Genomic DNA, 26,536 nt, shown 5'->3' on the forward strand with positions numbered 1-26,536 from the left:
TCACCACCCTCACTTACCCCAGACACATGCTTCTACATGAGAGAGAAAGTAAGAAAGGGAAAGCCCAGCCTTTGCAGAGACTAGCAACAGGTCTGAGGCAAGACCCAATTAGCAAAAGGATCTGACATAAGGCAGGTGCGTGGGAAGCTCCCTGCAAATGAAATACAAGCCAGGCCATAAAGAAATCTTTGAGTCCTCATAGTTAATCCATACTGAGAGAGTTAGGGTCATTCATCCTGGGCCATAAGCAATGAGGTCGGGAAAAGCATTCATTTCTAGAGATAGGAATGAGGAGATGCACAGCCAACTGAAGAGCAATGCAAGAACATCCGCTGCAGGGCAGAGGTCTGACCCTATCACCAGACAGTTTGTCAGGAAGCCAATAACAATGATAGCAATGAAATAATTGGGTAATATTGCCTAGCATTAGAAGTGAAAGGAAAAAACATTAAGTATCTTCTGAAGCTTAAAGTAAGTATTTACTTTCAAAGCAGAGAAGGATTGAAAGCAGCACATAGTGCAGACAGGCCTAAAGGCAGGAAGTCTTTTAATCCTTCAGCACCTTTTGCCAAGAGAGATGCTATGCTTCATTATTCACTGGTAATATCTCAGGCCCTGGAGCACCTTTTTGCTTTTAAAAAGCCCCAGTGGAAGTTCTTCTTTTGCTGTCCAGGCACAAAAGTTGCCTTTTGAAAGTCAAGTGCAAAAGCCCTGTGCAATCTCACCCATAAGTCACCTGCTGATGCAGTGACACCAAATAGTCAGGCAGAGCAGACCAACAGAGCCCAGAGTCATCACTAAGTTAACAATGACAATTCCTTGCATGCCTGGAATTACTCTCATCACTTATAAACTATAAAAACTAAACTACTGCTTTCCACATAAATAATTCACCCAGGGACTGATTTACTGTACAACTGTCAATGTATTTACAGTGCTCACATGCTTCCCCTGTTGAAACAATTTCAGTTGCCAATAAGGAAGGACATAAGAAAGGATGACTATTTTCCAAAGTGGAAGCTGTCATAGCATTTAACCTTTTCTCTACTCTTCCACTGACATGCACCCCACCCCACTGCTGGTTCCCACACCCCAGATATGAAATCAGATAAGGAGGTCCCCTGCTCCCTGCTTCCTGATGGTGAGTCACTGCTCTGAGTCAGCCTTTGTGTTCTAAGGAACCTGGAAGGCTTTGAAACCCACTGTTGATTTTGGCAAAGCCACCTCTTCTTGCTTTGAGTGTAAAACAATTTACACACATCATTTTTGGTCTGAAAATAGCCACTGAAATGAAAACAGCAAGAGAATGACCAAAGATTTCCTTGTACTGGAGTCACTGCACAGCACCAGCAGAACCTCCCTGTCTTGGGGCACAGTTGCAGTGAAATGACTGAGCCACAAAATACTTAGGTTCTGAGGATTCAGGCAGGATGTATTCACAGCTCCTGACTATTTTATGCATGAAAGCTACTACTGTTTATGACTTTGGATACAGCCACCTCTAAAGCAACTGGTCACCTCTTCAGCGATAACCAAGAAAGGTGTCTTCACCTGCTAGGTCACTGTTCCTATATAGTCAGTTCCAGTCCTGACATCGGTAAGCAAAGCCAGACCACTCTTTTCAGATGTTTCAGCTTAGCACAAGGAGATCCAGACAGGAGAAGTGTCTTGATAAACAAGAGTTGTCTCCATCTCCGTTGAGACATGCCAGTAACAAGGGAAACTGGCAAATCCACCTCTCAAGAATCCATGTCTGTCTCTGCCTAGTCCTTCTCTGTCTCCACAGATCAGCACTTTGTATATATAGAGAAAAAAAAATCTTGTCATTCTTGGCAGAGAAAAACTCTCATATTTTTAACATGTTTAAACATTACATCAGCTGCTCATCTCAGACATTCATCTGCATCATCCACTTCTGTGCTTACTTCTGTATCTGCTTCATGAAACCTTTAATTAAATTAATTATGCTTTAATATGTATATTTTAATTTCCTTTTGCAATCATATTTCAGGCATCCTTTGATCTCATATTGCAATTCCAAACTATACTCCTTCCCTCCACGTCTGTTTGGTAAACACCTTTGCTTGGGCCAGATTCATTAGCATTTTAATTATTTTCTCACTCCAGGACTTCTCTGCCATCCCTTCTTCTCACAGTCTGGCAAATTAGGCAGTTTCTAGATTAAACGCTAAATTCACTAAAAAGTCTTAAAACATAAGTATGACAGCATAAAGAAAACAGGGAAAGTTATCTGTAAAACGTGCAATTAGTTGCTACACTTCCTTTCAGAGTGTAACTATTGTTAAAGAAATTATTTCAAGGAAATTGGTTTTAATACACTTTAATAGGGATTTTGCATGATAAAGCAAAAAAAACCTGAAACATGCTAAAGCACGTGAAAGAGCAATTAAAGTATCAGTTGTAATAGTTATTTTGTTAAAGGTTGCTTGAATGAGTGTTGAGAAAGGGAGATCCTGATGTGCTAAAACTTAGCAAATATTTTAACCTCAATTTTTACCTTGACTTCGAGAGTGGAAAATGGCTTCAGGGCTCTTCTCCTTGCACACATCTGTCAAACAGTTGCTTTAAAAATAAACTGTAAGAAAACATAGCACTACAGAGCACATTTTACTCTTTTTTTCAATTCTGTATGCTTTGGGGTTTGTTTTTGTTTTAATTTGGCTACCTTTTAAAATGGCCACACATCTTAAAAAAACAAAGTGAAATGTTTCAGCTAACCAGAGATGTCCTTTTCCCTCCCCCCAAGGCTGGTCAGCCAATCTACATTAAAAAACCCCAGTTTGTTCAGCTCTACACATAAACAACCACAATAATTTACTAAGCATGAGATCCTGAAAATACAGGCACATGTTTCTTAATCTGTTTTAGTCACAAAGCAAGAAAAAATTAGCTTCCCTCTTTTATTCCTCTCTAGACATCATTTGTTTGTGGCTGTGATTTAGTGAAAGCACGCATGTGGGTCATCCATCAAGTGATTGTCTGATCCCTTCTTTATACCACTACATACACAGCACCATCACTAAATTATACTATAGAAAATAAATGCATTATTAATGCTGATCCTGTAAAAAATCGCAAGCATCCTTAGCATTGTCGGTCTCATTCAATAATTTAGCACTCACTGCTTATTCAAGGTAAAGCATATGTGGGGATATCAGTGTTTGCAACACTTTTAGGCTTTATTTTCACTGACAAAAGGACATGTTTCACCATGGTAAGAAAATAATGGGTATTAAACCCCTAGAATTCTTCTACAGAAGAGTGAAGACAAAACCCTTTGTTTTCACGGCAGGTGAAATCAAGGCTACAGGAGGAATAAGGGTCAGTCCTACCGATGGCATGCTAGAATCTTCCAATGCTTTTACTTCTCTTTGTATTTCATAAAGTCTATAGACACCATTCATCCCTTGGAGGGTAGAAGCAACAGCAGTTCACATCTTAGAAATGGCTCCATTATACCACTTTACTACCTTTGCCGACAAATTCACTTGGAATCTAAGTTGCTATTTTAGCTGAATTCACTTTCAAACTAAAGGCAGGTCACTCTGATTAATCAAAACTAACTTCTGATGGGAATTATTTACCAACATTAAAACACATGCATTGTACAACTGGTTTCCCCAGGCAGACAAGCTTTTAGCTCACTAGCTTGTTTCTTACCCAGGAGGACAATTTTCCTAGTGGGAAACTCTCCCACATGCATTCAAAATACACCTGCTTTCCTCACTGCCAGTACTGTGGGAGCAATGTGGACATTGCATCACCTCTGTATCCTGTCATAACATTAGCAGGTATCTTGGGCTGCTCTAGCTGAGTCCCGTGAGGATAAACAGAGCAGGATCTGCTACTACAGGTCTAGGGCTGTAACCACTCCCCAGAATGATTGCAAGCAGAAATCCTATTGTTCTGCAGTCCCGTTCCAGTTTCTTTGCTTAAAATACTTCAAGTAACTCCCTGTAAGAAACTGATGCAGGGCAGAGAACTGCATGTAAGACAATCCCTTATGGTTCACAGAGCTGTTTGACTATGGCATTCATCTAGACATTTCCAACTTTAAACCCACAGCCAGGTTCCAGGAAAAGTATTCTTTTCTTTCACCAGCTTATAGTGAATTGCAATTTAAAGGTATGCTTAACAATGTTAAACACCTTTCCAGGTGTATATTAAACTCACTGCAGTGAATTATCTGAAAATTATGTGCATGATTTGATTAACATTTTCAGTATAACTTATATCCAAAGACAAAAATAAAGTGTTTTTCTACTGAACAGCCATCAACTAGGGCTTCTTTCAGGCAGGTAATGATATTACAATTCTGCCACTTCCTACCAATAACTTCTCCAATTTATATGTTCCTGGGATATACTCCTACTGGAAATGGAAAAGTGAGAGTGAGTAGTGAAGGAGAGCAACAGCGTATCTTTGCTCAAACCAGCAACGTCCACCCGTAGGAGGGATGACCTTTAGAATTTAATTGCGGAAGACAGTGTATGGGAGCCATGTGGGCTTGGCATACAAACAGCTTTCAGATTAATTTGGTGGCTATTCATAGACTGAAATAGGATGTGAAAGCAACACAAAAGTGACCAGAAGAAATACATTACTTCCCACAACTAACAAGCTCTTTCCAGTTTGGCCTACTAAATCCGATTCTGCTTTCATAGTGCTCTATGCAAGTTGCAAAAGTCTGCTCCAGATCCAGCATATCTGATTTCACATTATAAATGTAGGGCAGCGATATCAGGTATCTGCCCTACTTCAGTAATTCCACCTAACTCCAAAGGCATATTTGGAGCCTATACTTTCATTATACAAACAGGGCAAAAAAACTCAGCAGGATACTGACACTTCTATTTATGAAAATAACCCACTGAGAACTAGTATATGGTCCAGCACATCTCATGCTATATATCTGGAATTAATCTGAAAACAGCGACATGCTGTTAATGTAATTGGGCTGTTAAAGCCTAACAATGATGATTCTAATGTTAGGTTTTGATACACAGGGATGGAAACAGTAAAGAAAGACTATTCAAAGAATAGCGAAAAGAACCAGAGCAGAGAAGGAAAAATTACAGTGGAAGGGAAAAATTCCCAAACTGGAGGATATTCCAAAAAAAGAAAATCCCTAATGACAATGAATGTAAGGTTGAGCTAGTAAGCAACAGCAAGAAAAATCAGGTGACTCTCCTTGTAGGTTTGGGATTCTCACACTTCTGCCTTCTCACACCTCAGAGCCCCAGGGCCCTGTAAGTTGCTGTAAGCTTTTGAGACCAAAATTCCTACTGAGTACTTGTGTTCAACTACTAAGCATACCTCAAAACTTAAAGTCTTCTCAGAGTTACCCCTTGGGAAGCCTACCACACACTTAGCCTTCATCAGAGTAAAGTACTTCAATAGATGGAAATACTTAAATAGCTTGGAAAAGATGAGAAGAGTTCCCTGCACCACAGGCAGAGAAAGGAGTTGCTTCTGTAGGAAAGGAATGTTACCTCGTCCCAGAACACCTATGCTCTCACAGCCTGGCCCTTGGGATCCCTTCAACACAGAGGGAAGGCAACCCATGGATGGATAAAGGAGATACATTTTAAAAAGTCAGATATATGTTTTGCCCAGCTCTTTCCATTTCCCTGCAGGAAAATATACAAGTAGTATAGAAAATACCTTAGTTTACACTTTTAGATACCCAAAGTGATTTTTCAGACTGCGGTTAACATTGTCTGAAGATGCTGCCTACCTCACATGCTTCAGAAATTTCACAGGATTGTCATGCTAAATAGGATCTCTTGCAAATTGCCAAAGCATCTCCATCAAGAGACTTCCCCAGTGCCAATGAGCAACTTAAAACCATTGCATAATACTGATGCATAGCTGGCACATTTACAGTTCTCATGTCTTTTGCACCAAGGTGTCAGAAATCCTCTTTTGTGGCCAGAGTCCATAAGCTATGGATGTCATTAAAGCTAGAGTAATTATTAGCAACAGTATCTGGCATAGATTCTTAATTTGCTGTGGGAAGGTAAGTCCTAACAAGAAACATTCTCCTGCTGCAATATGCAAGTTTCATATCTTAAAAGAAAACAAAACTTGAGCAGAAATAAGACCTACACCCATTTGTTCATAATTTTCCCATTATTTGCTGCGTTCTATTGTTCATAAACAATAGAGATGCTTACAAATATATTTTTATGAAAGCACTTTGTGATAAAAATAACTCCTTTCACAATTCACACAGAAGTGCAACATGATTATTGCTCCTCCTTCCAAACAAATTTGCAGGTCTTGGTGACCAGCTATGTTTTCCTCCCCCTAAGCATTGACACAGAGGGAGATGACAAAGCTGAAGAAATTATATTACTGCTTTCTATGCACACACAGCAAAAATAAAAAGTAGGCTGTCTGATGATGATGTTTGAATTGAATTGATCCAGGTGTTCTTTTCCAACACTATTACTTACGACAAGCAGCACATATTACTGACCAGTGAACATACAACGAGGATGTAATTAGCTTTCACTTAAACAATTACCTTGCTGTCATTTCCCATCCAAGTTCAGGAAGCAGCACAGACTCAGGAGGGCAAAAGGTTGCAATTAACAGGCACAGCTCACTGTTAGAGCTGCATTAACCCTCTTTAGATACATTTTCAGGAACAACAAGCAGTCAAATGCAGCCCACAGCAGTACCCAGACAAAGACTACATTTCTACATTCATTAACATTTTAGAAGTTACTCGTTAAATCCTGACAGAGTCCAGTGATGTGAACTAGTCTCATGCCTCAGCATCAGCTCCTGTTTACTGGGATCGTAACACCACACTGAAAGCAAGCTATGGGTATTTTAGATGATGGAGAAGCTCTTTCATCTTTTTCTCAGCTCCAACTTTGCACTGGATAAAGTCACCATCCAGTCTCCTCTCATGCAAATACAGTACAACATAGGACTATGAGCAACTATCTCCAACAACTGGCATTGTGGAGGTCAGTTCTGTTCCGAGGCAAATAAATGCTGCTATGATTTCCTATGAAGAATTTCTGTCATCTTCTCTGAGTATGGCTCCCAGGGAGCCATCCCTGGCTAATCTATCTTTAAATGTTTTATCAGAAAACTATTCTGGCTTGGCATATTTGGTGGGGAGAAACCATATCCTTAATTGCTATAACCGTATCAATATTCAATGGCATCAGTGTACCCAGGCTAGGTATGATTATACTATATAACTTATTTTGAAGAGGGAACAGGTTAAAATTGTTCTGAGAAAATAATTTCCTGGGGCTGACCAAAGAGAAACATTAACAACATTCAGTAAATAAAAAAAACTATCCTAGGCCATAGCATACCTTTTGTTTACAGTACTTGTGTTGTGAGGCCAAGAGCACGGGAATCAACAGGTTAGGCACAGAAGAGACTTTATGCATTAGGCACAGAAGAGAGGACAGGGAAGCGCCTTTGCAGCTCCTCATTCAGCAGTGAGAGCGCTCACTCATCACATGGAGAAATGCAGAGTCCAAAAACTTCTCTTCCAGATTCAGACACCTTGTACCACCAGGAAGGTGTATGCTTCAAAAAAGGTAGCCAAAAGCCCATTCCCACAGTCTGCAGGTGCTCCCCCATGGGCACTTTCACCTGTCAGCCAGGGACCCAGCTTCCTTGGCAAGGTGCACACAAAGGCCAGTTCTAGTCATACATGCATCAATCACCAAACCCTTGTCAATTCTTTCAATTTTTTAAAAGCAACAACAAAAGATTCTCCCAAACCCTTTCTAAATTTCTGTTTCCCCACCTATTTTCACTTTTCCAGAGGAGCACACTAATGACCACTCTTTGTAAGCTCATAGGATGAAATCATGATTGAAGAATTAGAATTTCTAACTTCCCCCTTTTCACCATAGAGCCCGAGTCCTCATTGTTTAAAATAAGAGGAGAGATTAGTACCAACTCTGTTTAGCCTCTTATCTCTGCTCAGCAAAGTTAGATAAATAATATTGCAGGAAATTAGTTCAAGTGAAAATAACCACCCTTTTTATTTCAGCATTAAATGCCGAGAAAAGATTCTGGTTTGCCTGTTCTGGCATCTTAGGCTTACTCAGCACAGGCATGGCACAGACAGTAAAAGGCAAAAAACTAAAAACTGAGCCATACTACAGAAGGACCAGCTTAGGGTTAAAAGTTATTTTCATGCCTAATAAATTCCTACAGCTCTGTAAAACTGCCGAAGCAGGTGTCATTTACGATAGTGACAATTTTTATGGTGGTGCTGGTGTACTAGCATCACGGTGAAGGAGATCACAGATTCACCTTTTAGAGACAGAAGCAGTATTTCACAGGGATATTAATTACAATATGAAGAAAATAAGTAATCTAAAAAGAATGGCAATATTCATGACACAAATGGGTCTGTACCACAGGGAAGATCCCTGGGTGTTTCAGGATGTATGACTAAGTGGGAAGATACAAGAAACGGCAGCTATAGGGAGCACAATGTGACTGCTCAGTACCATTGTTTTTGAAATTAATGTTTATCAGTTTTCCATGAATCACCAACTGCACTTTAAATACCAGTGCCTGTATTCTTCAAGAGACTATAAATACACCCAGTTTATTTGGCTGTCCTGGAGAAAACCTGTGAAAAGAGTGACGTTTGTTCTCAATATATAACAGCCATGAAGAGTTGTCACAGGACTGAAACAACACATTTTTTCTAGATGTGAATTACAATACTTCTGTAAATTGTCACATCCCTTTCTGATGGAAGACAGCCTTATCAGTCTGTTTGGTAATAACACTCCTGAAAGTTGTTTTGACTAGACTTTCTTCCTTTTAATGACTCCAGCCTGCAGTGCATCATGCTGGTTATATTGGTTTGTGCTTTATATCACTTGGTTTCCTCCCAAGCTCAGTATGATCACCAGACCAACATTGTTGGAAGTTTAAACCTGCACACATACATTTCAGTTAGTGGAACTACAAACCCGTTTGCTGGTATTCACAACTATTAGTTGCCTTGTACATTTGGTTATGCTTACAGCAGGGAAACTTCTTCCTCTGAGTGAGAAAAAAGTTGAGGTGCACTATTACTATGCAGAACCAAGCAAGTTACTAATCCTTCCCTGTGTAACTTTCTTACAGGGAGAAAATGTGGGGAGTCAAACTACTCAGCAACATAAACATGCAGAGGAGCTGCAGGATAGCAGACCTCTGTCTTGATCTCCAGGATCACTCACTTTCTTCCAGACTTCAAAGACAATGAAAAAATATTAAGCTTTGATCTCAGCAAAGATGCCTTTCACTTGCTGCACCCGAAAGCCACACATCAACCTCAATGCTTCCAAAGTTGTCCAAGAAGTAATTTGGACTAGCGTATCTTTATCAAACACTTAAACAGAAAACAAATGAGTCCATGCACGAAAGAGCACAGTTAAGGAACCTGTGCATTTCAGTCCTCATGACAGGAAAAATTAAGAGCTCAGAAAAATAGACAGAAGGCTGCATTTCTAGTGTTATCTGAGGTCCACTGATAAATTTGTCTTTGTAAGCACAGTTAAGAGAAATATGATATGAAATATATAATCTAGTCTTATCTTAAAGACAGGACAGTCAGTTCTTTCACCTTCCTTCCCGCTACATAAACAGCCCTCTATCCACTAATTTGTCATGCTTCTAACATGTTAGTTTTAGTCTTTGAATTCACAGGGGTTTGCACAAGCTCCTTTTACTTCCTGCTCACATAACTCCATGCCCTATGAGATTTCACTCGAATTTCAGCTTCACAGTAGCCAGAATTGCAATGTCTTCAACATCCTTCCTATACAGTGTTATTTCAAAAGAGTATATTTTGGTTCTTTGAAGTGACCCTTAAAATGTTTCCCTACTCAACCTGGCATATCGTAGAGTAAATCAATACCACTGCACTGCAATTGTTTGATTCAGGTCAGATCTTCAAAAACCTGGAGGATACTTTGAGCAGTGATGAAAGAATGCTTTATCAGCCTGTCCTCGATGTGCTATACCAAGCTTGCTTTGAGGAGACAGGCACTGGAATCTGAGTAGAAATGAATAAGGAATTACAAGAAAACCATGCTGAATCGTACATGTTTTTCTACCATGGATCAATACAACTTCCAAGAAATGAAAGGTTTTGAAGGAAAAGGAACATACTGTGTGCATACCTCTGAAAAAAGTCAGGTGGTAGCTGTGTAATACACATACCTAGAAGGCTCAAAGGAAAAAAACTTCGAAATCAGTATCTGTACATTTCCTTTAGGAGGAATTACTTGATGGGGCAAAATAAGTTCTTAAGTATTCTATTATGTGTTGGGTCCAAAGTTTTTTTGGAGAGGGGTGGCATTTGTAATAAGACTAGTAACTTAACAGTACAATTGCTTTCAGTAGGCAACCTATGTAGGTTAGAGGTGGACTTCCTGAGCACAGACCAAGTGCCAGCACTTGTAGGCAGCTATCACTGTTCCAAGAGATGAAGCACACAGATACAACTCCCTCCTGCTGTGACTGTTGGAAAGTTGTGGGACTTCTGCATTAGTCAGCACAAGTGGACCTTGTTTTTCTCATTAATTGCACCAGCAAGGTATATAATAAACAGCTGCCTCAGAGGAAAGAGGAGTGAGAAGGGATAATATGAAAGGAGAGTCCAGTGTAATGAATTAAATGTAATGAATAATGTGGTTCTGGTTTAGCCTGTTCATTCTCTTGCTGGCATTTGTGAACAGAAGGAAGTAATAAAAATAACCTTAGTATGCATCCAGCCACTAAAGGACTGGTGAACTCTAGTATTTCCAAGGCACACATTTGCCATGTATGAATAGTAAATACATGTTCCTGTCCCAGAGCATTGCAGTCACAAACATAGCCTTTTTCAAGACATTCCCCAGCCTAAGACAGGGACACAGATTCTGCTTGAGTAGGGGTGTACAGCCACTAAAGAGAAACACCCAAATAACGGACCCCAGGAAAAGGGAAGAACCTTCTTTCAGTGACCTGATTTACCAGGAATGTATTTTTCACAATTCAGACGAGAACATTTAGTGTCTGAAAACATGGCTGAAACAGCTTAGAGATTAAAGGAACTGAAATGCCCTCTTACCTTTGTTGTTTATTTTCTTCCCCTTTCTTCAGCTGTTCTAATACAAGAGGAAATGTCAGGTTCTGCTGTGTATACACACATGCTTTTATAAACAATGATAAAATCCAGGCCCCTCACCCTCCATGCAAGGAATTTTTCCTTTTTAGAAATGAAAACTTCTAAAAGAAATCTTAATGGGAAATAAAAACAACAGAGACTACTTACGTCTGAAAGACCAAATGCTATTGTTAAGCATTTTGTTGATGGAATTATCATTAGGGCTTAAAAAAAAAGGTCTCCAAATTAATTTAAGGGTATTAGACATCCAAATTACAATCAAATTCAAGTGTGCTTAGCTTTCTAAAAAAACCATCGTAAGTATGCAATTTAAGGCCCAAAGTGCAAGCTGCATGCCAATAAAGTGGACTGATCTAGGAAACCAAATTGTAATACTGTTTTCCACCTTACATTTTATTTCCCAAGCATTGGAGAGGTACAACATTTCTCCCAGGGAAGGTCTTGCCCCCTGCAAAAGCAGAAGATGATAAGGGCTGGAGAGCAGCACCCTACAGCATCACCAGGGAAGGAAGCAGCAGCCTCTGACTGTTTAAATAAGGCCCCAGGCAGGCACATGTGGGGTCAACAGTGGGGTTGATCAAAGTTATTAAGGTGGAGCAGGGGCTGTAGCAGACACATGCTCTCTGCTTGGAAGCTTACACTTCCAGCCTCCATCTTTCAAGGTTTTAACCGTATTTTCCTTGCTATTGCAGATGAGGGATGCTGATTTCAGTATCATGGCAATAAAAGTCACAAAGAGGGAAACTTTCAAATACGTTTCAGAAACATGAATTTTACTACTTGTTGGTGAAAGTTGTACCCTTAAATATATCCCTTAGATACATCTGTAAATCTCATCCAAAGTGGCATAGACTCTAGAGAGGGGGATGAGAGGACAGGCACTATTCCTTTTCCCACTGAAATCCCTCCGTCCTATCCCATGACAAGCTGCAGTTAAATGACTTGAACCAAGATGAGTGGACAGCAATAGGCCACATGTTAGTATGGTCATAGGAGCCAGAAAGCATTACAATGAAAGAGTAGAAAAATCAGGAGGGAGTAATTAAAGTAGGGAGGAGGAAACCTTCCCCCATGGGAAGTGATCATCTGTGCACTACAAAAACAGCCTTGTGCTGCACTTGTCTTTGGCTTTCAGCCTGCAATCAGGCCACTCTGGCCAATAGCTTTGTCAGGTGCACACTCAGCACATTATGGAACTTGTGGGATCAATATAGCCTTTTGGGCTGCCTTGTGCAACGTGTGGCATTTCCTGGCCATAATGTCCTTTTGTACAGCTAAAATAATCTGTACATTCTCTTTTTAAAACCATTCCTCTGTCACTGTGTCGTTAAAATGACATCAATGTCCCTCCAGTCTATGGGTTAAAATCTGCTGTCAATTACCAAGCAAAATGTGAATGAAATGAAGAACGAATTTTCTAACTTCATCAGTGCTGTTTTTCTCTTCTTCCCCCAGATAATAATATCTTAAAATAGAATGCCTTATTAACCACAGACCAGAAGGTTAATAAGTACATCAACAAAACAAATGTAGTAAATTAAAACAATGCATTAACATTCATTAGTATTTCACTGTTGATTCCCAAACATGCTGCTATTGCTATTCTGTTATTATCAGGCAATAATTGTTATGTCAAAAGATAGGACCCATATGGTTCAACGAGTTCCTCTGGGAGCTTCTTCTGTATGAAAGTCAATCAAAAATATGATTCTATAAGGAAACACATGGACACAGGAGAGCTGCTGTCAGTATATGCAACCCATGTGAAAAACTCAAGTGACTGTTTCAAATAAAAGTTTTTAAATCTAGGGAAAAAAAGTGAGAGTTAGGAAAGCAGCAGTAAAATCAGCAAGTTTGTTCACAGTGTGTAAAGCTCCAATGTTCACAGTATGTAAAGTCCCTGCCAGACTGGCTCCTGTTATCCTAGCAATAGCAAATACACTCTAAATAATTCAGGAAAATTCAGATTTTGTGTGTATATTCCTACCTATAATAACTGAGAATGCTGATCCAGGTGAGCCAAAACAGGATGTTTCAAACAGCATTTACCCTCTGAAATACCCACAATCTTTAGGTGAAACCGGAAATGGCTAACGTACCACATTGAATATCCTGCTGAACTTGCCTTGTCATCCAACATCAAATCCTGTTTTACAACTCTGGTAAACATTTAATCTACATAACTAACTTCTAAGATGTTATAACACATGAGATGCACGAATCTCTCAGCTGCCTCTTCTCCTTCAGCTGCCCTCATCTGCACTTATCTCCTGACCATCCTGCTGGAAGGAGTCAGGACAAGCCAAGGTGACTATGCTGTGGCCTTGGGTTTTGTTGCCATCTGATGTCTGCCTGGGACCCTTCTTTCACCATAGCTTTTCCTCCTCTTCTCTTCTCCTACATCTTTTCCTTCCACCCAGGAGCAGAGTGGAGCTGGGCTGTGGCTGGCTTGCTCTGAGTTTCCATGCCTCTGGCCCAGTCACCACCTGTACAGCTTCCAGCAGCTGCCATGTGCCTTTGCCTCTGGCTGACTCCCGCTTCCACAGAGGGTTTATTCCTAGCGCTGTTGTTGATTTGTAGGGTTTGGTGGCCCATACAAATGCAGAAACCATAATTGCAGGGTTTTGAAGCAACACTTGGATTACATCACCACCTTTGTATTTTTACATATCCTTTGCAAGTTCATTATAAATCACTCTATGCTCCTTACTTCACTGTTTTACTGGCACAAGCTGTTTTGCCTAGCTCTATCTCACTGCTCTATCTGGCGGTTTGTATTTACCAGGCACACACGGGTTGTGAAGAGTTGCGTAAGTTGGTTTCTATGGTAGGTTTCTAGTCGCCATCTGCTTGAGTGAAAAAATATCTTTTTCAGTTAACACACTGGGTCTGGTGTTTGCATCTTTTGTTTCCTTCTAGATGCAACCTCAGAAACAGAGGAGGGGCTGCGAGGCTTTCGGGAGAGGAAAGGTCCTTTTACCCAGCTAAGAAGTGCATTATCCCTGCCTGAACACTGCAGAAAACAAAGTCCTGAAAAGACTCTTTCCTTGTACCCAGCTACTTTCCACAACACTGCTTTATCATAAGGGAGATAAACCCCTAAACCTCTTTCTATATATATGTTCACCTTGTTTCTGGACTGGTTTCCTAAGGAAACCAGGGTCTGTGCTCTTGTTCCCCTTCTTCCCGAGCTGCTGTTAAGCCTCTGGCTTATTTCTGCTCCATTTCAAAGAGAGGGCAGAAAATTAAGTTCCCACACATTTCACAGGAAAGGGGAGAGGCTTATTAATGACCCCAAAGAGAGATGTGGAGGAGTAAGAACCCACCCCTTGCTAGACACTCAGGAGGCCACTGCAGAGAGGGATGTTCTGAATGTCCCATTCATGGAACGTTGCTTTCAATGGAGCTTGCATCTCAGCAGACACAAAAGTATCCAAGCAAGTCCATAGGAAACTGCTCAGGGGACTGCCTGTTTCCAGCAAGTCCCTCCAGCTAATAGTATCAAGCAGCAGAAGCAGGGACTGGGCAAGAAAAGCCTCTCTAGAAGGGCCTGGAAGGGCAGCAGCAATAGTGGCACAAGTGATGCGTGATGAGGTGTGCATTTTTGGATGAAAGAAAACCACAGTCCTCAGGAAGAAAGGCTTGTTTTCCACAGCTACATGAGGCAGTGGAAAGGGCAGGCTGTAAGATCACTGATGAACAGCCAGAGGAACTGTGATCAGACACACAGCATATACGCCCCAAAACAGTGCCAGACCTGTGATTCATCCAACACCCACCACTGTGGGTTTTGCCACACAAGGGGGATCAGCAAAAGCAAGAGTGGCCAATTCACTTGAGTGAGCATTCCTGAGAGCAGCCTCCCAATCGCCAAGCTGCACGAATTAGGGTGTGCAAATGCGCTGCGGGTGGCACACTGCCTCGGCCCCTCTGCACCAGCAACACAGGGTGTTCCCTGCACACCACCTCTTCCTCCCATTCAGCACGGGGAAGGCACTGCCATGCCCTGGTGCCTGGCAGCCTGCCACTGTCACAAGGGATCTGGCAGCTTCGCCAGCCCAGCTCCTGGGCAACAAGCACACATTTCTTCAGAAGGAGAAAGATAAACTGCCCCCAGCCATGCTTTCCAGGGGAGAAAGAGGCAAGGTGAGGTGTCCAGGCCAGCACCTGCATGATGCCCATGATGGCCCAGGCATTGGCCCAGTGAACATGTCACCTGGAAGGTGACCCTAATGTGGTGCACAAAGTGCTTCTGAGACCCAAGTTATCCCCTACACAAAACAGCCTGGGTGCCCCTATGCCATGTGGCCATTCACAGGATGCAAGGCTGTTCCTGAGCATGTCCCACTGGCAGCTGTTATTCACTGCCAAAAGTATGTAAGGGCATTTTGATCAAAATGTATTTTCTTCTCATATGCTTTTCCCTCAGCCATGGCTCACTGCTGTCTCATTTTGCCTGGGAGAAATATTCTATAGCATACTACAGGTACAAGGCTGAACTTTTTATTTTTAAGCTATAATAACCTAAATTTTTAGAGGAGAAAACCATCAAGGTGACATCTGCTCTCACCGTGTATGGTTTTAAAGCAGAGAAAGCATATACCTTCTGTAGGAGAAGGAGCTGTTTCCAGGCTCTCCTCTCCCTGCAGTGTGACCTTTCACAAAGACCCTATGCAAAGACATGGTAGGCAGTGGGCAGCCAGTACAAGCTAAGGGATCAGGTACCTTCACCTTGGAGCAATAGGCTCTGAACCAGCCCAGTCATTGTGGTGCTTTACTATGGAAAAAGGTGCACCACACCCTAAAAGGTTTGGGCATTCACAGAATAGGTTTTGCAGCCTAGAGTTTAAAAAGCAAATAAGTAAACAAAATTTAAATAAAAAAGCAATTGAAGGTTTTTCCCCCTAAAAAGAGAAAGAAATACAGGAATAGGGAAAAAAAATACCAATTTTTGTTTCAACGAGCAACAGCCTCAAGTTCTAAGCAGCTGGAGGGAAAGAAGAAAAAGGAAGCCCAGGATAAGCAAACCAAAATTTGCTTTGAGGGTTATAGCTTGTTTACAAGGTTCAGCCAGAGCACAAAGCACAAAGAAAGCATCTGGCCATAGTCCCTTCGTGCACTTTGGCAGCCTGCAAATGAGATATAAACCAAAAATAATAAAAAAAAAACAGCTTCCAGAGGGAATGTTTCTGTTGAAACCTCCTGACTGCTCAGCAGCAGCACCCACGCTATGCTTTAATAAAAGTTACCTTTTTGAAAGGCTGGAGAGCTTTCAGCATGATATGTACCTGCTTGTCCATAGCCATCCAGACCACCTCATACCTATAATCGCAGTCAAACTCTTCCTGGGAACATAAGGCAAAATGAGATATATAAATGGGTTCCTCCATTATGGCCTTGATATCTCATCACATATACCTTCTGCATTTAAATACATTGGGGGAATTTTTTGTGCCCTCCCGAATTCTTCCTGTCATCAGGGATCTTCCATGTTTGATGGAAACTGTCTCACAGGCTGTCAGTTGCTGAAGCTATAAAATCACCTGCCCCAGGAAGTCAGGTTTTCAGTTACAGGCAGACAGATAAGGCAACAGCAGAAGGCTCTAGAGAAAAGTTTCAGTGGGAAAAATAATGGTGCTGCAGTTAAGAGACTAATCCACTGCAGAGATTCACATCTGCCTTGGGGGTACCTTGCCACTGTCTGGAGGAGCAAACTTCCTGAGCTGAGCCATACATCTTCAGTCAATGGCTTTATTTCCAGCCCTAGTTAGTAGCATTGTATTCTGTATGGTAAGAGTGAAGTCTTGAGGACCAGGACATTTGAAAAAGGCATTTATATGTATTTATGTGCAATAATTTCTGAAAACCAACTGTCACTGCTATGCAGTATAGTTATTGAGCACCGTTTGTATGAATCATGGGGCTGGGACAGAAATCACATTAAAAAAAGCCTTACTCTTTTAACAAAACAAATAAACAACAGCAACAAGGAAAAAAAGTCCTTCTACCCCACAGCTGTACTTTTTGCAGGAGAAAATCACAGTGAAAGTCAGTGTGGGAAATGCCTGACAGCTGCTCCCACTGCACCCAGCAGCTGCCAGAGCTCATGCAACAACACAAGGTATTTTTTACGTGTCCACCCAGACAGTGTCTCCTGCAGGACGTTTTTACATCTTCCATGAAAAGCTTCAAATGAAGTGGAATTGTGAAGGTCATGCTCAGGGAGAGGGAGCACAACCTGGAGAGATATAAGTGGTGGGTCTGGGCCACAGTGCCCAGTGGTGCAGGAGGTCTGGGAAGGAGCACTTGGGTACAGCTACTCCTCCTGAGAGGATCATGTCACTGTATCCATGCATCATCTCCCAGCCAGCAAAGCTTCCTCCAGAAGTGTTCACTTTGGCTCTTAATAGGATTATCCACTTCCCAGTGTCTTCTATATACAGTCCATATTTTATCTTCTGTCACCTATATATGATCATCTGTCCTGGAGGAAGGTTTGGTTCTTCACTGTTAGTTTCTGCTTTGTGGATCAGCTGGGTTTAGCACTGGTTATCTCGTAATCCTGCAGAGAGACATGCACTACAATAATACTAAAATTATTTGCATACACAATCTTACAGTGAGATTTGTCTGAGGTTCTTCTCAGACTCTTGTTGTTCAGCTCTATGTAAACCTGAGTGCATATATTTTATACTCGGTAATTACTAAGGGAAGGCAAATAAATTAATTTTTAATAAGGCTTAAATAAATTTAAGGCAAGTTTTTCCTCATTCATGATAACACATACCTTTTGTCACAAAAGTCTCATTGGAAAGGGAACTAATCACTTTGCTTTTGCTTTCTAAATTCTTTTTTCTAATAAGATTCTATTTTCAATAGTTTTCACCTACTCAAATCTAAAACCATGCAATCTTTACTTTCTTCCCAAATATTTTTAATCACTAACTCAGTGATATGAGTAGTAATGTATACAAAGTAAGATAACTCACAAGCTGCCTGCACCCAAACCCAGGTGGAAGTGGAGGCTCTCTCCACAGCATCCTTGGCTGAGACAGAGGCCCTGCTAAAGTGTAGCAGCAAAAGGAATATGCAAGAAACACCTTGGCCATCTCGGGACTCTAGCTGAGGAAAATCCTGGCAACATTTGCTTTTATTGTCTGCTGAGTCGCTTGTTGTGGGATAAGGTAGGTATGTACAAGGTACGTAGCATACAAAGAACTATTGCTCATTTTTCTTATGAAATTTGTAGCTTCGATTCCCTTTACAAGGCCCAGCCTGCATCCAACCTTGGGAGACAAAAACCACCCTGAGAACAGGGAGTGTCTAAATCAGATCTTCTGACAAGACTAAATAGGAGACTCGAAAGAGAAGAAATGCTTATGCACCTGTGCTTAACAGGTACGTATCTCTCTCTGTAAGTAAAAGTAGAAAGTACATCTAAAAAAAACAAAGCACTTTTTCCTAACAAAAGTACTGGAATTAATTCTGGAAACGGGTTTTTAGAGAATGGTAGCAAAACCCCCCTGGAGTTTTCCCATGGCATGGTAAGGGAGTTTCAGCAGGAGTAACAGGATAGACAAGTGTATCTGTAAATATACACCTGTAAATTAATGACTTACAAATTACTAGGTATATTGTGGACTGAAATAAGAGAGCTCAAGCTGTGTTTGACATTGACTTTAAAGCTGATTTAAAATAAACAAGGACACAATTCTAAAGCAGAGTTCAGCAAAACCTTTTCAGTATGTCGGTCTAGATTTTACTTTCTCACTTCCCAGAAGAGGCAGGGTTGCTCTCTAATTTCCAGGGGAAAATCATATGTAATATAATCCTTTGCTTCAAAGGACAGACCTCAGGGTGCAAAGGAAAACAAACTTCATTCCACAGGCAAAGGTTAAGGTTAAACAAAAATTCTTCTATTAGGAAACATATCAGATTTTCTGATGTTAACAGAAAGAGGGAATTACATTAAAAATGAATCAAGAAAAAACAAACATTTTTCTTCAGGTAAAAAGTAATATTCTGTTCAAATAATAAAGAGAACGTCCAGGTTTTTTCCCTTTTTTTTTTTTTTTTTTGAAGAGCTTGAGTAAATTGTATATGTTCTAATTTCTCCCATTCACAATCTGACGATGGGCATTCCATTTTTTTTCCTGCTGGCACATAACTCCTTCCGTCTGTCCCAGCTCCAAAGTCCACACATATAAAATCAGCCTCTGCAAAGCAGCAGGATGTGACAAACAGCTCCCTTTTATCTACCAAGACCAATGAAATAGGAAGCTTGCATGTTAAAGAGCATTAAAACATGTGTCCAAAACCAAAATTGATCCTACCATATGTTCTGAGGCTTTCGCCACATAGTACCACCAAGTGAGAACATATTTTCCTGCCTAGGAAGGCAGTTTTTCCACATCAGCTTAGTGCCTCCGTTGTTTCATCAGGAGCACATTTGTTGTGCTTAACCTTATTTCTTCAGTGTGTGTATGTTCACTGCATTCTGACAGCTAGAGTGTTGTCTTTTTGGAGCCTGTAATCTGACCGCTTCCCAGGAAGCACGTAATAGCAGTCATGCTCTTGCTCTGCTTATCGTGTGTGAACAGCCACTTCTTTGGGTCTTTAATACTAATTAACCAATCAAATAATGAACAAGATTTAAAGAGAAATCTTTGGGGAGGAAAGAACAGGTTCAATTTAATTACAACAACATATCTTGATTATTTTTTTTTATTAATACTAAGAATCTGCACTCAAACAAGTAATCTTTGTCCTAATAATTAAGATAATTTGTTCCTACAGGTTATTTCCTGCCTGAAACAGAGGCTGTTGTTATGTGAAGGTGGCGGGCTGAGCCAGTGAGTGGGAATAGAGAGACAGCTTCTTATCACAGCATTGCTTGCCTCCTTTGCAACAGCAAAACCTTGCTGCTGATCATTCCAGGATCACCTGCAATCTGTGCTTTAATGCTCTGAGCATCTCTAAGGGCTCTTGGGGGGAGGCTCTCAGAAGAAAGCAGCACAGCAGGATGTCCTCACACCTCCTCCTATGGCTCCTATCCATATTCCTATCTCCTATGGTTCCTCCAGCACCTGTGAATTTATAGATGAGCCCCACAGAAATGCTGGGACAAGCCAAAATCTCTGTTCCACAGCCCACTGGCAGATATGACTATTTCTTGCCTGTGAGACCGGAACACCCAAACCCACGTGCCTTGCCTCTCATCTTTACTTAGGCAAGGATCCCATGTGGGAGACGTGTATGTAAAACACATTAAAGCATCTGAGGTATTCCCATAAATCCTACACTGGTATTCAATAAAAGGTTGGGCAGAACTCCAGCTATCCCTGCTCCTGCAAGAAGAGGATGGACTCCATCACCTCTCAAGATCCCTTTCAGAGCTTCCCCTCTGTGTTGATGCTTAGAATTATTGGACCGTGCCTGTATTTGTGCTGTTTCACTAGAATGATGCTTACTCATTTTGTTAGGAAACGTACTATAAAGGCAGTTGTAGTGTTGTTTTTATTGTTGTTGTTATTGCTATTACTGTTGTTAATATTATTGTTGTTGTTATTATTCCAGTTATTATAATTAACTTAAGAACTGCTGAAAGATGGATCATGGCTCCTGAGGGGCTTCGATGGCCCAAGCAGCATCTGCAAATGAAGGACAGGAGCAAAGCGGAGAAACAGCTGCAGAAAAATAAGAACCTATTAACTGCAGCACCACCAAGTGTCAGCATTGAAAATACCACATCTTGGGAAAATACCACATTCTACAGGAACTGCAAGAGCAAACATTTAAAAGAACCTGTTGGCATGTAAATGAAAACAGCTTAATTTTAATATTTTTTAGAAAGCTGTGTCAATGCCTTCTTCCAAGTTACACGAGGCATTATGCTGTGTCAAGGTAATATTAGCATTTTCACAAAATAAAATGTGTTTCCTATTACAAGGGAATAAGAATTTAGATTTAAAAATTCTCAGCATTTTGAATGGGTACATATTTGTTAACTACATATGCACAAGCACACACAGAGCTACTCAGCAGCTGTTGTATGCCGCAACGTTTGCAAGAGCCACAGCTTTTAGCACAGGTGGGAATTTGCTTCACGTAACAAGGATAGGCACAACATGTATCAACCACCAACTGATGCTATCTCAGAGGAAATCTTTCTCTTTTCTAAGTGTTTTATATTATTGTAGGTGTGTCAGAGCCTAGTAGACATAGCTCATTTCTTATATTAGGGGACTTGATTGTACCTGGGTCTTGCAAGTCACATCCCTTGGCCACAAGATGACATGTCTGGATGTCCCCCCTGGCTTGGGAGCAGAAGAGATGGGGCATTGCCAGCAGCTCCAGTGAAGCTAAGTACATGCTTTTGCCTTGTCAACAGCTGTCAAAGACTACATATCTAAACACAACCACCATTTTTTTAGGGGGTATTGTAAGCAAAACCAATGATCGATGGCTTTTTTTATTTCCAAGCATTGTGACATTCAGTTCCTTGTTGTTAGCATCTATCTACAGGTGACTTTACATGCTACACAAGACAAACAAAAGAAATATATTTCTGCTCTTCTGAGCTGGCTGTGCTGGTTGATTTGAGATCAGAATCTTCAGCAGGAGAAACCCTCATAACCCATCTTTTTCCATGGCACATTTTGACAGTAAAGCACCATCTATTTTTCAGCAATTTTTGTATCCTAATTTGGCCTGATTGCAGCTGTACTCTGCTGCTAATGCCAGTGACAGTAGCTGTGTGTGCTCCTGCTGAGCATCTCTTCCTCAGCAGAGCTGGATAAAGCCCTGTCTCAGAGTGCTGTGGCTGGGCAAGATGAGCGGGAGACCACTGTACTCAGCACTTTCTTTGGGGCCCCCATAGGAGCCTGGAAATCACCAGTACTTGCTGATCTGTGTGTGTTTTCCGGATGGGGATTCCCCTTCCTGTTTTTCAGAAACAGGTTCAGGCATGGATGTGCCAGCTGGCTTCCCAACTGCTTGAGGTGGGGGAAAGTTTTCTCCCCCTTTATTTCTGGTATTTGTGATCATAATCATCCTGATCATTATTTGCTTAAAATGCAACCACAAACATGATTCCTCCTCTGATTAATGCTGGTTCTCCTGGGAATTTGCACAAAAGAACAATCCCAGAGCAACCGCCTATAACCACATCACTTGTCCTGCTGAAAGCCCACAGCATGTAGCACCCACTACCAAATGCTATGTCATAGCAAGGCGTTCAATGGCTAACAGCTACTAAAGTCATCACGCAGACCAAGCACCACCTGCTGCCCAAAATACTAAGCTCCTGAAAACCAGAACTCCCAACTCCAAGCTAACTACATCAGACTTCATCTAATAACCTACTGAAAGTCTGACATAACCTGCAAATAACCTGCTTCTGATTTCCAGAACTTAACACTAGCCCTGATCAAACCCCAGAAATTGATGGCTTCTTTGAAGTATAAGGCCTTCATATCTACCAGCAACAGCCCTTTGTGGCCTTTGAAATGTGTGGCACCGCTTTATACTCTGTAACCAAACATGTGGTGATAGGACAAGGTGTAATGGCTTAAAACTTAAACAGGGGAAGTTTATATTGGATATAAGGAAGAAATTCTTTACTGTAAGGGTGGTGAGGCACTGGAATGGGTTGCCCAGGGAAGCTGTGAATGCTCCATCCCTGGTGGTGTTCAAGGCCAGGTTGGACAGAGCCTTGGGTGGAATGGTTTAGTGGGAGGTGTCCCTGCCCATGGCAGGGGGTTGGAACTTGATGATCTTAAGGTCCTTTCCAACCCTAACTATTCTATGATTCTGTGAACCCTTAAGTAGATAAGATATAGTGTTGCTTAAGCTATCACAAATTAAGAATATGCCATTAGTTTCTCCCCACTTCAGCTTGGTATTTACTTGTATGGCTACCAGAAAACAAACCTTGAGCCTAACTTGCAGGAGAGTTATCCAAAACCTCATGGTGAAACCTTCACTTTGTACCAGTTCTTATTCATCTTTCAGGAGGCCTTGTAAGAACACAACATAAACTTGATCTTGCAGTCCTTGCTCTCTCATACTCTCCTATAGCCTTCACAAAAACATAGCAACACTATTACTATCACAAAATTAAGACTAAGGCATTGAGATCCATAGCATCAGTCCCCAAATCATCTCATGTGACTTTGCTGAACACAGCAGGAAATATACTTCTGTAAACCTTACTTTCCTAACTCCTTGTATTACACACTTAGTCTTCAAGAAAGCTACAGTTTCCACAGAGTGAGGGTAAGACATTCAGATTCAACCTTGAACTTGCATCAGAATATCCTACAGCCCAGAGAAGGAAATATGCCTTCAGCATTTCATGTCCCCCTAATCCTGCCTGTAACTGTAACCCTGTAAGAGGGAACACCAGATTTTCCTGGAAATCAAGAATAAAGGCATTCAAATTCCATCTAATGTGACTGTTTTGGAGGGCCTCTCAAGTCACCATAGGAAACTGCTGATGGGACTCAATTCTCCTAAACTCAGCCCAAACTGCCCTGTTGCACAGGTATTTTGAGCGAGACTGTTAAAGGTCTTCAGCCCTACCTTCCCTTTACCTCAGGTAGCCTTACCATATATAACAGGAAACATACTTCCAAATTGTCTTTCCCAAATCCTAAACTGAATCATAACCATCAGCCTAGAAGAGCTTCAACTGAGTCATAACTATCAGCCTAGAAGAGTTTAAACACCTATGACTTCTACAAGTTTCACAGGGCATTCACATATGACTGTACCAACCTCACAGCTTTGCAAAAACCATCAGAAAACCTGCTTTTGAAACACTTCTTTTCCCAGATTCTGAACTTAACCTTAACCTCAACTTCAACCTCAACCCTCCTTTAGGTTTATGAAACTTCAAATTTTACAAGTAAAGACGTTCTTGGGACCAGTTCACCACTTATCTCTGAGAAAGTTGTTCAAAACAGGTGGAAAACACACCGCGGCCCCATCCCTTACTTTCCACACCTGCTTTGTGCTCAGCTTTCCAGGTTTAAAACCACCCCGAATCCAGATACTCCAGTTTTCGGTGATGCTCCTCCGCCGCGACCCGCTGTGCTGCGCTGCCCGGGGAAGCCAGAGGTGCTCCTAGGCAGGGGGAAGTAACAAATCTTAGACCGTCCAGGCGGCATTTGTGAACCGACGGCGACGGGTGGCGTCCAGATACCGCCGGGTTTCCCCGCCGCCGGGAGGTGGAGCTGCGCGCCCGGCCGTGCTCGTGGCTCCCCGCCGCAGGGACCGCTACAGCGACGCCGCCACTATCCACCGGGAGCCCAGGTCTAAACACGGTGACAATGCGACTGCTTGATGTCCGCTTATCACTTTATAGCAATTAGTTGCGGTGCACAAAGTGAACCTGGCTGGTACCTATAGACCTGTCCGGGTCGCTACGGTTTCAGTTAGTTGCAGTCCTGAGCTCCAACCAGAAGTAAAGCAGCACATGAATAATAGTGAAGACACCAATTTTTGGTTGATAATGAAAAAGAAGGGGAAACTTAGCAAGGGAAACAGAAAACAATGCATTCTCACTGATGATATTAAAAAAACAAAATGCAACATTCAAGTGTGAGAAAATCATCCCGAACTCACCCCCAAAAGGTACTGAGATTGAGATTTTAACACAGTATATGAAATACAAGATGTTGAAGTTGTTTTACTAAGCTAAGCATTCAGGTGCAACATCAAACATTAAATCACATATGAAAATTATCTTTAAAAAATCACTTGAAAAAATGAAAGCTGAATTTAGAAAAGAAAAAGTATAAAAGTATTTCACTGAGGCATACATGACTTAACATTGTTTAAATAAAGCCAGAAGAAAACTAGAAGATGTCTTCCTGGAGCACAGAGAAAACCCCATACAAGAACAGGTAATGTATAAAAAATGAGTAACAGATGGACCAACTAGAGGACTGTGCTTAATGTAATTAACATTAGCACTGGTAATGGTTAATGGTCCTATACCAGCACACTTCCAAAAACAAAGCCCGATCAGGGATGCATCAAAAGACATGAAGTGAACCTTGAGGCTTAAGTGCCATTTGGATCATGCTGAAGACTTTTTCATCAGTCTTCATGAGAAACTACAGCTATTGGAGAGAGAGATGAACAAGTTTCCATCTTGTAACCTCTGTATTTTCTGTAATAACTACCCTTTTCCACCAAAATATTACACAAAGTTAATTGCTTCTTTTCTGCCTCTTAACTGCTACTGACTCTGAAGGATTTACACCCCTTCAGCTGTCATTCAGTCGTAGAAGCCCATTCGAAATCACTGCTTTGCATTTTAATACAAGAACCTGTTTTTACTGAAATTTAGCATGAAGCCAAAGAAATCCTCAATATTTATCAGCTATTACTTTAACGGGTGAAAATGTTCATGTCCATAGAAAATTCTTTGTAGTTTTTGTATTTAAAGAGTGTGTCTCCACCTGAAGTCACAGAACTGCCTTCTTATGGTGGTAAGTACAGCTCTATTCAAAGTGATTCAATTGCCCAGTCAGAAAACAGCAATTCTAAATAATAATTCATTAGGTCTTGTGTTTAAAAACTCAGCAGTGTTGTCGTTTGATAAGAGGACTTAGCGGAGAAAATGGGAACGTGCTTTAGTAATAGGCAACCTAAGACAGCATTCACTAGGAACATGATTGGTTGACTATTAGCCTCTTCATCATCATGTGTGAGAACAAAACACAAAAGAAAGTCTTCCCTAAAAGCAAATGTTATCCAAGAGAAGTACCTTTTGAATTCTTTTATACCCACAAACTCAAAACCAGTTCCTGAGTCTGAGTTTTCCTCTTCCTAGGGCCTATCTGTAGGACATCTTCTGTGAGGCATGAGCATCAGGAGCCATGGCACTGAAGCAGATGTAGGAGTGAGAAGATGAAATGTCAACATAGATACTTATTTCTGGCAACTCATAAAACAGAATGACAAAATATAGTGACAGATTTTTTTCTGTGTATGATTTGTATCATTTGAACCACGCATTGTTATCCTTCAATACATACACATATACAGACACATATACATATATGAATTTATTTAGAAACAAATAAACTGAGTGTATGGTGTATTGCTATTCATGTCTAGAATATGTGAGAAAGATTTTCATTCAAATAAATGCAAATATTAAAATAGATTTTTAGGGGGAGTTACCTTGCTTATTTTCCCTAATACATATTTGTTCTATTTAGTACACAATAAAAGAACCCCATCTTCTTTGCTGGAGAAAAGACATTTTTTCTAAAGTAGAAAAGGGACTTTATCATCACTTTATTTGCTGACTTTACAGCAATCTCTCTGTGCCGTCTCCAAGGA

General features: G+C 41.1%; 1 long non-coding RNA gene across 2 annotated transcripts in view; it reads right to left on the bottom strand.

Annotated features, from left to right (window-relative positions):
* LOC133224350 (uncharacterized) overlaps positions 1–24,283 on the bottom strand; it is a 47,902-nt gene extending 23,619 nt beyond the window's left edge. Inside the window, exons 1-2 of one of the 2 annotated variants that reach the window (XR_009728839.1) lie at positions 11,565–11,678; positions 11,123–11,154 (exon numbers count right to left, since the gene is read on the bottom strand). This is a non-coding gene — a long non-coding RNA (uncharacterized LOC133224350). Of the gene's footprint in view, positions 1–11,122; positions 11,155–11,564; positions 11,679–24,175 lie in introns of those variants that run through there. The other variant, XR_009728837.1, reaches the window with a different exon arrangement.
* Between the last annotated feature and the right edge of the window lie 2,253 nt (positions 24,284–26,536).

Source organism: Neopsephotus bourkii, unplaced genomic scaffold, assembly GCF_033783945.1.
Source record: "Neopsephotus bourkii isolate Nb327-2 ecotype Australia unplaced genomic scaffold, CSIRO-AGI_Nbou_v1 NB_196, whole genome shotgun sequence".
Lineage (NCBI taxonomy): Eukaryota > Metazoa > Chordata > Aves > Psittaciformes > Psittacidae > Neopsephotus > Neopsephotus bourkii.